The sequence below is a fragment of the Peromyscus californicus genome, unplaced genomic scaffold, assembly GCF_007827085.1.
Source record: "Peromyscus californicus insignis strain IS unplaced genomic scaffold, ASM782708v3 Scaffold_17__1_contigs__length_78620276, whole genome shotgun sequence".
Classification (NCBI taxonomy): Eukaryota; Metazoa; Chordata; class Mammalia; order Rodentia; family Cricetidae; genus Peromyscus; species Peromyscus californicus.
The window spans coordinates 16,047,392-16,059,850 of record NW_026294469.1 but is presented as its reverse complement, the minus strand read 5'-3'; the positions used below and the strand labels follow the sequence as shown (position 1 = coordinate 16,059,850).

The following is a 12,459-nucleotide window of genomic DNA, read 5'->3' as shown; positions in this document are numbered from 1 at the left end:
GAGGATGAGAGTACTAGGAAAGAGGACTTGAAGTGGGGGACATTTCAGGGTGAAATAGAAACAGTACAATGGAAACTACCAGGAATCTATGAGAGTAACTCTAGTGAAAACTCCTAATAATGGAGGATATGGAGCCTGAATTGGCCATCTGCTACACGTAACCAGTTGAGGTTTCCCACGGAAGGACTGGGACACCAACCCCGCCACAAAACCTTCAACCTACTCTTTGTCCTGCCTGAAAAATGTGCTGGAGCAAAGGTGGTGCTGTACTTGTGGGAGTGCCCAAACAAAGACTGGTCTAACATGAGACTCATGCCGGGGGAGGGAGCCAACATCTGACACTGCTTGGAGGGCTAGGAACCAGACAGAGTGTGGATGGCCCAGAAACCTAGGATAGAACTAAATATGACTGAGAAAAATATCCAATGAGAGGAGGGAGGGGAATCTGCAGTCTGGGTGTAATATATGAAAGAAAAATAAAGAGAAAATGAAAAAAAAAAAAAAAAAGGACCACTTTGACACAAATTTACTGTTTTAAATGACAAGGGAAAAACTGTACTGGTCATAACCCCCAGGCCCCTTAAACATCTCTTCCCTACCACACTTCTTTCCAATTCCAATCTGGTCATTTACCCACGCAGAATCCTACACCACTCAAGTCAAAGTCGAGAAGACTGTAGTGGCCTCTTGGGAGCCTGGTGCTCTGCTCCTTTCCACTGCCATCCTCAGTTCCTAGGATTCTCCCACTTGTCCATCACATCCCATCTGTCCTGGCTTTGTCCCTCTTTCCCCAGTGTGTTAGGAACATTCCCAGACCTGGGCTGCTGTACTTTGTCGTCTCTCTATCAGAACTGCTATTTCTCCAAACACCTTCTTCCCTCTCTCCCTCATTTCCTCTGGCTAGCCATAAAAAGCCCCCTTCTTGGCACAGTCTTTCCTGAATGCCCTATCTAAATTAGCAACCCCTGTTCCCACACAGCTTCATCTCTTCCTGTATTTGCCAGGGTTCCTCCGAGGAACAGAACCCATAGGATGGTTGGAGAGTTGGGGCACAGAGAGAACTTACAGGGACTGAGTAACGTGATTGTAGGGGCTGAGATGCCCCGTGATATAGCTGCTGCAGTAGGTGACTTGATAGCATAGCTCAGCCCCTTTCTGAAGGCCTCAGAACCAAGGGAGTCAGGAATGGAGGCCGAAGGAAACTGTGGACCACTGATACATTTCCTAGAGTGTGAAGAATAGAGAACATGGAGTAAATCTTTAGGTGTGGACGCTTTGAGAAGTCATAGAGGCATGCCTAAAGGGAATGTGGGATCATCACTCCATCCTCTCTAGCATTTCATGATAGGAGCTCAGAGATTTGGTTCTGCCATGTACTATGACCAGGATTTGCTTACCTTGCCACAGGCCCAAAGCAGTGGAGTCAATCAATCATGGACTATAGTCTCAGTAAGCAATCTATTCTCTTTATAAATTCATATCACAGGTATTTTGTTATAGTGTCAGAAAGCTGACTGTTACAGAAAATTCAGCCATTTTACACCCATTATACTTTAACTCACTGTTGACCTCCAATAGAAAGGGGCATTTATTCCTGACTTCATTTCACAGTCAGAACTAACTATCAGAAAAACACTCTTGCATTTTTAACCATCCAGCAGGGGCTTTGTTATGAGATGGTCCTATTCCAAACCTCATGACTTCAACTAGTCTCCAGAAAAATTCTTGTGCTTAGTGAAAGTCTTAGTTTAGAACTTATTTATTCTTGTTCATGTTTCTTACCCCTACCCCCTTCCTTCTTTTTTCATGGTTTTTGAGACAGGGTTTCTCTGTGTAGTTTGGGTGCCTGTCCTGGATCTCGCTCTGTAGACCAGGCTGGCCTCAAACTCACAGAGATCCACCTGGCTCTGCCTCCTGAGTGCTAATATTAAAGGCGTGTGCCACCACCGCCCAGCTTCCCCTTCCTTCTTAATCTCAATTCTCCAAGGCTTTTAATTCTCTCTGAAGTGAAGAGTGGCAACAATCCTTTTATCCAAAACTTCCTAAGGAAAATTATGCTTGACAATCTTCAGGCTCTTAAACACAAAGCCTGTGTTTTAATCATAGAATTGTATCTGTTCTCTCCTCACTTCAATGAGGGGTGTTCGTGTGGTTGAGCTTTAGTGGTGATTCCCAAATGCACTCCTCATAGAAACTTAGCCTGCTAAGGTTCTCTGAGGCCTCTGGCTATAGCTCTGAAATGAAGCTACCTATCAGGTATGGAGCACCTGTCCCTAAGACTCTCTGAATGCTTCTGGTCTCAGTTCTGAGATGGAGCTGACATCTTGTCAGGTACAGAGCACCCGTCTCTATTCTCTGAGGTTCCCATGCATAGCTGCTAAACTGGCTGCAAAGATGCAAGTGTCATTGACTCCCCACCATGCTTACTCTAGGCAGCGCTTTCTCAAATGACGGTTTTGAGCTACTAGTATAATGTGTCGACACATAGTAGGTATTGCGTAAGTGCCAATGAAGCTGTGTGGTTTCATCTCTGCCTCCTACGCAAGGAGTTTGGGCCCAATGGTCTTTTCTCAAACCTGCTTAATAAAGTCAAGAAACCCTCTGAATAGAAATGGTGATGGAGTGTATTGCCTAATTAACTGTGCTGGTAATTAAACTGCAACAGAAACAGCCTATATGCACTTAACTAGACATTTATTATAGCCTAATAAGGTAACGATTGTATGATAAATACATAGTACTTGATTACAAGGAATAGATGCTCTGAGTATTAACAAATGCTGGTAGATAGGGAAAAAACATGACACAATTTATAGTCTCTTTCATTAAGAAAGAATCACCTTAATTCTTATACCCACTTTTACACACTTATATAAATATATTCACCTGATTAGACAGACATGGTGAAGTATGCTCACTAACTCATTTCACCACATTTCGCATCTGCACTTAGTTTTGTGATTAAATGTGGCTGAAAAATAAAGTCATACAGAAAGGTAACAGATCACCTAAGAGAACAGCAATTGGTTCACTCCTTCATGATAACCACAGACCAAAGAAACATGACTGCTTCAAGGTTCATGGACACGATAGGCTGAGGACTGAAATGCTGCCCTTTTGGCTTCTTCTAACATGTTCTTTTCCTCCTGCAACACAGACATACATGCTTTTTAAAGTAAGCCTTCCCATCTTCCGGAAGATATCTTCTCCACCTGCTCGATGTCAGGAAAACATCTGTTTTTCTTGCAGGGTAGATGGATGCAAGCCCTCAGAAGAAGAGCTAAGAGAAAGTAATTGATATAAATCTATCAGCAAATATTGTACAGCCCTATGGTGATAGTGGGGTTTGAACCAGATGGGAGGAGAAACTGACAGCATTGGTGTTGATGATTGTGCTGGAGTTGAATTCACAAGCCCTTTCCCTGTTTTATGGAGACTTCTAGTTGGTGGCCTGAAACCAAACTTTGAGTGAGTGCTTATACCATTGGAAATAGTAAGTGGTACATATGACATGAAGGGTTTTGTACAGGAGCATTTTTGATGGTTTATATTGATTGATTTCTAGGCAAGATCTAGAACCACTGAGAAGATAAATCTAGGTGTGCATGTCCGTTTTGAAGTTTCTAGATTGAATTAACTGAGGCAAGAAATCTACCCTGAATGTGGGCAGTACCATTCCACAGGCCAGGCTCAGGACTGAGAAAGGATAAGGCAAAAACAGCAGCAGCCTCCATCTCTCTTTGCTCCCTGACCACAGCAGATACAATGTGATCAGCTGCCTCAGACTCCTGCTCCAGGCCTCCCTCTGCCATGACAGAGTGTACCCTCAAGCTGGAAGCCACGACAAATCCTTCCTTGAGTTTCTTCTGTCGGGGACTGTGTTACTGTAATGAGAAGAGTAACTATTATACTAGCTTAGTAGAGAACCACTAGTTAGAGTTTTACAGGTCCAAGAGCAGTGAGTGATAAGCAATAAGCAATGAAGGAACAGGCAGGCAGGAGTGTGAATTAGGCTGTGTTTGGAATGTTTCCAGTTTCGCCAAGAATGGTTCCTGGGCATGGCTTCCACCCTCAGATCCTTCTCATCCAGATTCATAGGAATGGACTTATGTCTCCATTGAAAAAACAAAGAAATATGCACAAAAAAGAGATAATTCTGATGATAAAGCATGAGAGGGGGACTGATTAGTGCTAATGAGTATGCGTTGGTTAGATATGAAACATAAGGTTTTCCAAAAAGCATTATAGATTTTCAAGCTTTGTATAACCAAGATACAAAATGCCAAAAATTGTGGCTCTCATAATCACCAGTCACTTAATTAAAATCCAATAATGGCCTTATTCTATCAAAGAAAATCCTTTTTTGGATGCACGCAACAGACAAAAGAACCTGAACTTAATATTTTTTTTATTGAAATCGTGCCACCTGGTTCTTTGTTATACTACAAGATGAAAGAACATAATAATGGTATTATCCCAATCATGTGAGCCAGCATTGCAGGGTAGGAATTAGAAATTAGAGGAGTTCTGTATCAAATGAGAAATCATATGTTTAAATCAATTACTCACCTACCTTATTACTGACACACATTAAGCCAAGGAGATTTACAGAACTCTCAGTGCTGGCTGGTTTTTCTTATTACTAGGCTATGTTTGAAGGTGAGGTCCTTGGTGGGTGAATCGGCCTTCCCACCCCTTATGGATCTACAGTGACATTTATTCCTCTGAGAGCAGGGAAAACAGAGTCTCCCTCACCAGGCCCCAGAGATGATGACTGCCTGGTCCTAGAGCCCTTGGCCATGAATCTCCTGTGGACATCAAGTGCATCACAATTTCCCAAGTGACTTTCACATGTGGCCGGTGCCCAAAGCTACTGCTTTAGGTTCCTGTCAGTCTTTGTTGTGTCTTATTCTCTCTTCCAGAGGAAGCAGGTCTCCCCTAGGTATCATCAAGAGCAGAGAACAACACAGATGTCCCTTTCTCCTCACAACCCCAATCCTGTTGAGAGTAATGTGCTAGTGAGTGCCAGTGTTACCCCACTGGTCATTCCTCCAGTAAGTATTGTTGGTAATTCCTATCTGACAATGAAGAAGGCATAAACTGTTTGTACCCGCATTCCAAGGCAAATACCAGTGACCATTTCCCATATTAAGTAGTTCTGAACTCTCCAAACACCAACCAGATGTCCTACATTTCCGTTGAATGCTGACGGTTAATCCCTGGAGTTAGGGCTACTTTACAGCTAAAAGATACCAGCCGAATGCACTGTTCCCCCAACAGCATGAACCTCAAGCCCCAACTTTGCACCTCTACCTTGGAAACACTAGCTATCTATTGCTGGATAATATAATTCTACACTTAATTTTTTGAAGAGCTACTATACAATTTCCTGCAGTAGTTGCTACATTTAAATTACCACCAGCAGTGCAGAAGGGTTTCAGTTTCCTCCTCATGACTGATAATGTGCTAGAATATTCATGGAACTAAAGAAAGCATCTCATTTACTATGGCTTGTTTACAGAAGGAGATAAGCTCAGGGACTGTCAAGTGGAAGAAAGACCTAGGATGGGGTGGGAGGCATGCTGAATGGAGCTTCTGCACCCTCCCTGTACATGCTACCCTATCAGCATCTCAGTGCAGCCACCAACTTGGAAGCCCAAAATTCAGCCCATTGTTTTTATTAAAAGTTGTATTACAGCCGGCCGGTGGTGGGTGGCGCACGCCTTTAATCCCAGCACTCGGGGAGGAAGAGCCAGGTGGATCTTTGTGAGTTCGAGGCCAGCCTGGTCTACAGAGCGAGACCAGGAAAGGTGCAAAGCTACACAGAGAAACCCTGTCTTGAAAAACCAAAAAAAAAAAAAAAAAAAAAAAAAAAAAAAAAAAAAGTTGTATTAAATTAGTATGATCAATTAAATCCTTGGCCATTGTTGACTTATCTCAGTCTGCTACCCTTCTCCTGTTCCCCAAGGCTAGGGGTTGGGGTAGACATTTTCAACCATCTAAGCACTGTTTCCTCTGGCAACCAGGCCCATCCCGCAATTATTGAGGGGCCCTTCAGCAATAAATAAATAAATAAATTGCTTATCAACACACAGGATTAAAAAGTGTTGACTCAAGTAGGACAGCTCCCAAAGACATGTCGTGATCCCCCTGGCAAGTCCATTCTAGGGACCCAGAGCCCTTCAGCCCCGATCCGCAAACAGTGACGCTTCTGAATTAATCAGTGGGGTCCAGACATCAATAATTCGTGTCAACAGTTCCAAGAGGGATTTTAGTGTGCAACTAGGACTGAGGATCATTGAGATAGAATGCGTGGTCAAATTCTATCCTGGCTCGGTGTACTTAATCATTAGATAAAGGCAAATTAAAACTACAGTGAAACACAGATTCACAATGTTAGGATGACTGTTATGGCAATAGAAGAAAATGAGTGTTCACTAAAGTGTGAAGACATCAGAACCCTTGTGCACAGCTAATGGGACCACAAAATGGTCCAACCATTATAGAAAGCATCAAGGTAATTCTCAAAGGGTTAAACACATACACAATCCTGCAATCCCAAAGGAATTTAAAACAGAGACTCAAAAAAAGTCATCATCCATCCATGTTAATAGCATCATTATTTACTACAGCCAAAAGGTGGAAGCCACCCAATTATTCACTGATAGTTGAATAAGCAAATATGGCGTGGATCTCTAACAAAATACTTTTCATCTCTAAAGTAGAAATTCTGAGAGGCTAGAGGGTTGACTCAGAGGGTAAAGTGTTTGCCACAAAAGCACAAGGACCTCAGTTCAAATCCTTAGGAGCTACTTAAAGCCAGACACGACAGCTCACAACTACAATCCCAATGCTCCAAAGGTGAGATGGTAGGCAGACAAGAGAGAATGCCATGAACTCACAGGTCAGCTCACCTGACCTACACAAGAGCAAACAGGGATCCTATCTCAAACAAGGTGGAAGGCGAGGACCAATGGTGAGGGGAAAAGTATATTGTGAAAGCAGGTAGTCACAAACAGATATTGTATGAGTCTACTTACATGAAGTCCCCAGAGAGATGAATTTCTCAGGGTGAAAAGGAAAAATGACAGTTACAGAGGCTACGGAAAGGAGACTTGGAAGTGTTAACACGTACAGTTCCAGCTCAGGAAAATGGAAAGGTTCTGCAGTGGTATGGAAACAGAGAGCATTGTGAAACAATATGAACAGAAGGCCACCGAAGCGCATACTTAAAATGATGAAAATGGCAAATGTTATGTTCGATATATTTTACACCCAATTTTAAAAGCCAGTGAAAAACAAAGAAATACTCCTGACCAAGCTCCCAACTCCGCATGTTCAGGCATGTGTGTGGGAGACAGACAGCTAAACAGAGATCCCTGAGACCCACCTTCAGGGGTCTGGGCTCCACAAGTGCATCTTCCTCTCAGGAAGCAGCATATGAACACACACGCTAGCTGATTAAAAGCCCTGTTGGTTTTGGGCAACCATACCTGAATATCTGAAAGCAGAGATGTGTTTTCTGACAGCTCTGAAGGCTGCTGGGTCTAATATGAAGGCCGTAGTGGGTTTAGTGCTTGTGGATTATTACCTCTGCCTCCAAGACGGTGCTTTGGCATCTGTGTTCTCTTGAGAGGAGGAACTAAAAGTTGTGTCCTCGGATGATGTAAAGCTTGAACTCCCTCTGCTAAGTCCTAATCCCACCGATGATATTAAAGGGATGCCTCTTAATCGTCCCATTCCGCACTGGTGTCACAGAAGCAGCACCTGAACAGGTGGAACACATTCAAGCTGCAGTGCTGCCTGTGGTCCCAGGAGCCTATTCTTTATTTGTAGAGCTACTATGGGTCATGGGAGAAAATCAAGTGCAGATTGTAATCCTCAAGCAGGTGTTCGCAGAAGCAACAGATTTAAACTATGCCTCAGAATGAATCTTCCCACCACCTATGTCTCTAGAACTGGGCCCCACCTTTCAGTCACTGTTTAATCTCCCCATTAGTATTTACTCAGGGTCTCAGTGGATTCTCAGCTCATTCTACCAGCCCTCGCCCACGAGATTCCCACCCCTTTCTGAAATGTATCTGAGGTTGGAGAGAGGGTCCAGCACCTTTGTAAAAAGTCTGGGCTGGGATTGGCACTGAGCACTTCTAATACCAAAGCTAAAGGGGTGGAGCAAAGGTGGAGCCCTAGAGTTTACAGACCTCAAGTCCAGCTTAATTGGTGAGCTCCGAGCCAATGAGAGACTGTCTCAAGGAAGGTGGGTAATGTTTCTGAAGATGACAACTGAGGTTATCCTCTGGTCTGAACATACACTCATACATGCACACACACACGCACGCACACACACACACACACACACACACACACACAAACACACAAAGATAGACAGAGATGAAATAAACCTTATAGGTCAGCTTTAAGTAGCAACACCTACTTCTCATGTCAACTCCTTTGGTCTAGGAAAGGAAGATCTGTGCACATAAAGGCTCACCTGCACATAGCCTGCAAATATGGGGGTGATTCCAAACCCATACAACACAAGAGTGAGCTCTGGGTACTACAATCTGGTAGCTGATTCCTCCTAAATAAATATGCCTAAGGGCCCTTCAACCCTGGTCTAATCACCAGGTTAAGCCAGCTGCCAGATCATGTCACCTGTTCACTATGAGGTGAACACCAAGAGGCCAGTATGTATGCTCTCTATTCCTGTAATCTGCTATGATTCAGATCTGGTAAGGAATATAGGCAGATTGTCCCTTGTGACTTTCTGAGATCTTAGGAGCAAGTTTGTCTACGTTCAGTCTTTAGGAGGTTTTTGATGATTTTAGTTAAGTGTGTGTGTGTGTGTGTGTGTGTGTGTGTGTGTGTGTGTGTCCATGCACACATGACCTAGATGTATGCAGGTACATGCATGTACAGATGTATGTGTGTGCACACCTGTGGAAGCGAGAGGTCAACCTCTGATGTAGTTCCTCAGGTACTATCTGCCTCTTTAGAGTCTCATTGGGACCTGTAGCTTGCTGATCAGTCTAGGCTGGCTGGCTGACCAGGGACTCCAGGAATCTACCTGCCTCTGCTTCCGAGCACTATGATGGCAAGTGTGCATCGCTGTGCTTTTTTTTTTAAGCATGGTCTCGTGAGTGCTGGGGACCAAATCAGGCCCTCATGCTCACACAGCAAGCAATTTGCTAACTGAGCTGTCAGCCCAGTCTCTGGTGAGGGTTTCTAACAGCTCCTTCCAGGGCTGTCCCAGAACTCCTGGATAGCAGTGTTTGTCAGCCTGGCAGAGTCTCCATTCCTCCTGGCAAGGAATCCTGTCTAGGTCTCCCTGATCCTGTCCATGCTGAAAAGGACTTCCAGGAATTCAGAGCCCAGCTGTGTCCTTTTAGCCAGGAAAAAAAAAAGGCTAAACACACAAGCCCGAGGAAATAACTTCCTGAAAGCCAGTTCCTTCCAAATGTAGAGTATATCGAGATTAAACATTTCCTGCCCCAAAAGAGTTCCCCACAGGCCTGGCTGCTTCACTATATAGAGGAGTTGCAACCCAAGAAAATCTGCATGATGAGAATATCTCTAGAAGTTTCATCAAGAGATTTTTCAAAAATCATAATCCCTGTATCCAGAAGAGTGGAGTCCAGAAAGCCCTGGCTAGCATGTTCCTCTTACCAGGCTGGGCATCCTTAATCAAGTCCCATAAATGTGCAGGGCCTCAGTTTCCCTCCATCAAAACAGGCTTAGTCCATGTCTATAATGAGAATTAAGCTTAGTATGTTAGTAAACAAACACAACCTATGAATGACTTAGGATTAAGTCTAACAAATTTCACACACACAAAAAAAGCGTTTGCACTTTCTAGCACTCCTGTTGCCTTTCCTAGAGGTTCCCTGTCTGTCTGGGGGAGGGGTAGAGGCAGTGGCTTGTGGCATTTGGCAAGGATTTACACCACACATAAATCCACCCACCTTGACATTTTCAAAGTCTGGCTCAGAAGAAAGCAACCCTTTTCTCTGAAGCATTAAGTGAACACGTGCGTGGTTATCATCTATCTGAAAAAAAATGGAGAGAGAAAGAGGGAGGGGAAAGGAATACAGCTGAACTGACACGAGAAACTCACCATTTTATTCTGCACAATTGAACTTCATTAATCATAGAAAATCAGAGATGGAAAGGACCTATTAGGTCATCCCATCTATCCCTCGGAAAGCATTAAAAGCTTTCAAATGAGACAGAAATCGGAGGTCCTGATTGCTGATGGTCATTAAAGATGGTTTTCGTGAAGAAAAATGTTAACCTTCGCGTCCCTGACAAATTACACTCTGGGTGGTTACGGCTGCCTTTGCCAGAGCGCCCTAGTTCCGGGGTTGGAGGTCACTGCCCCTTAGCATGAGTGCTGCTAAGTGGCTTCATCAGGGGCCCCTCTTCGATAACCACCACTTTCTGATGGAAGGGGGCCTTATAGGAGAGGAGCTTGGCCAACTTCCAGGCTCTTCCTTTGCTTTCCCTGCAGAGCAGAAGTGTGCCATTTCCCTCCACAGATACTTCCCTTTCAAGTCCCACTTTTTTCCCAGAGAGGCTTTTGCTCCTCTCTGACACACACACACACACACACACACACACACACACACACACACACAAACACGGTTCCCTTTGCTGAACAGCACATCCACACATTCTGGACCCCCAGAGCAGCCCTGGACCACAGACACAGCTCCTTTCAGAATATCTCAGATTTCTTTGCCCCTTCCTCTGTATGATAATGTAGTCCCCCTGCAGTTGCATGCAGCTATCATGGGGCATCCCATCTTTTAGTTCAAAAAGGAAGGTGCATGGCTCTAATCCGCCCATCATAGAAGCCAAGCCCTCTGCGTAGCCAGGAATGAACCCATGACACACACACCCATCCTGCTAGGTCTGAGAACTCTCAAAGAGTGGAGCTTCCTCTTGCCCTGGGGTCTCTAAGGTGGTATGTAATACAATTTCCAAACTGTTGTAGCTGCCCCTCTAGTGCTGGGAATCAGCTCAGCCAATCAGAATGGAACAATGTCAACCACTCCTCATTATCTAAGTTACATTACCAATAAGTTTCTTTCAGCTGTTTGAGCTAGGTTTTTTCTCCCTCGCAACATAACCACTAAATAGCCAGCAGCCCCTATCACTCTGCTCTGGTTCATGCCTGGGAGACTTGACTCCTGAGCTGAACTGCTGCTTCAAGGGAGCAGACACCAGGCTTTCTCTTGCTTTTCAGGGCTACAGCCCAAACCCTGCGTGGCTGCCTTTACAGAAAGTTCATCGCACCAAGTCCCTTTGTAACACAAACTTGCCTTTTATTTCCTGCACATTTCCCCCTCTAAATATGGGTCATAATGTCTGGGTTGGCTGAAGCGCCTCTATCTGGAAGGTCACTCATGACCTCTCCTTCCCCAGGTCATCTTGTCCTGAAGATTCCAGTTAAAGGCTCTGCATTTTACATATGATATGTGATTTTACTCATACCAAGAAAAGACTGATTTTTATATGCATATTGTTTTGCCTACATGTATATCTGTGTGCCACATACATGCCTGGTGACCATGGATATCAGAGAGGGCATTGAATGAATGCCCTAGACCTGGTGTTACAGATGGTTGTGGGCTGCCATGAAGGTTCTGGGAATCAAACCCCAGACTTCTGCCAAAGCAGCAAGTGTTCTTAACTGCTGAGCAGTCTCTCCAGCCCCAAGACATGTTCCTCTATGGTGTCCCTGTCACATCTTCTTGCTGTTGTGATCACCAAGCAGGCCCAGTTTGAATGTGTGATCTTCAGGGCTTTCCTTGTTTTCTTTCTGTTGCTGTAATAAAATAACCTGACCAACAGAAACTTAGGAAAATAAAGATTCTATTCGGCTTGTAACTCCAGGTTCTAGTCCGTCATTGAGGGGAAGTCAGAGAGGCAAGAGCTTGAGGCAACCAGTCATACCATACCCACAGCCAAGATCAGAAGGAACAAATGTCCCCATGCTGCCTCCTGGCGTGCTCATCTGCCTTCCTTCTGCCCTACACAGTTATGGGTACTGCCTATGGATCAGTGCTGCTCAACGTGGGCTGTGTTTTCCTTTGTCAACTGACAATCAAGACAATCTGCCACAGCTGAGGCTCTCTTCCCAGCTGATTCTATGGTGTGGCAAGTTAAAATTTAAAACACAAGCCCTGACAAAGTCCCAAGAAGAGACCTTGGCAAGGAATTCTTAAGGAAAGCAAAAGAGTAAAGTTGAATCAGTAGACCCTAAGTCCAGAAGCAACAAAAAACATTCACTTTAGTAACACATAAGAGCTAACTGATACTAAGACTTCAGATAAAAAACCACAAAACCAGTCCTTTCCCCATCTCACCATATTTCAATATTTTAGTGTCCCACCCTCGAGAGCAGTGATTCTCAGCCCTCCTAATGCTGCGACCCTTTAATGTTGTTTCTAATATTGT

General features: G+C 44.2%; 1 long non-coding RNA gene across 2 annotated transcripts in view; it reads right to left on the bottom strand.

The window, feature by feature from the left end:
- LOC128112609 (uncharacterized) overlaps positions 1–12,459 on the bottom strand; it is a 292,581-nt gene that overhangs the window by 25,586 nt on the left and 254,536 nt on the right. The window contains exons 18-20 of one of the 2 annotated variants that reach the window (XR_008219048.1): positions 9,963–10,046; positions 3,009–3,146; positions 1,067–1,224 (exon numbers count right to left, since the gene is read on the bottom strand). This is a non-coding gene — a long non-coding RNA (uncharacterized LOC128112609). The remainder of the gene's footprint in view (positions 1–1,066; positions 1,225–3,008; positions 3,147–9,962; positions 10,047–12,459) is intronic. The other variant, XR_008219050.1, reaches the window with a different exon arrangement.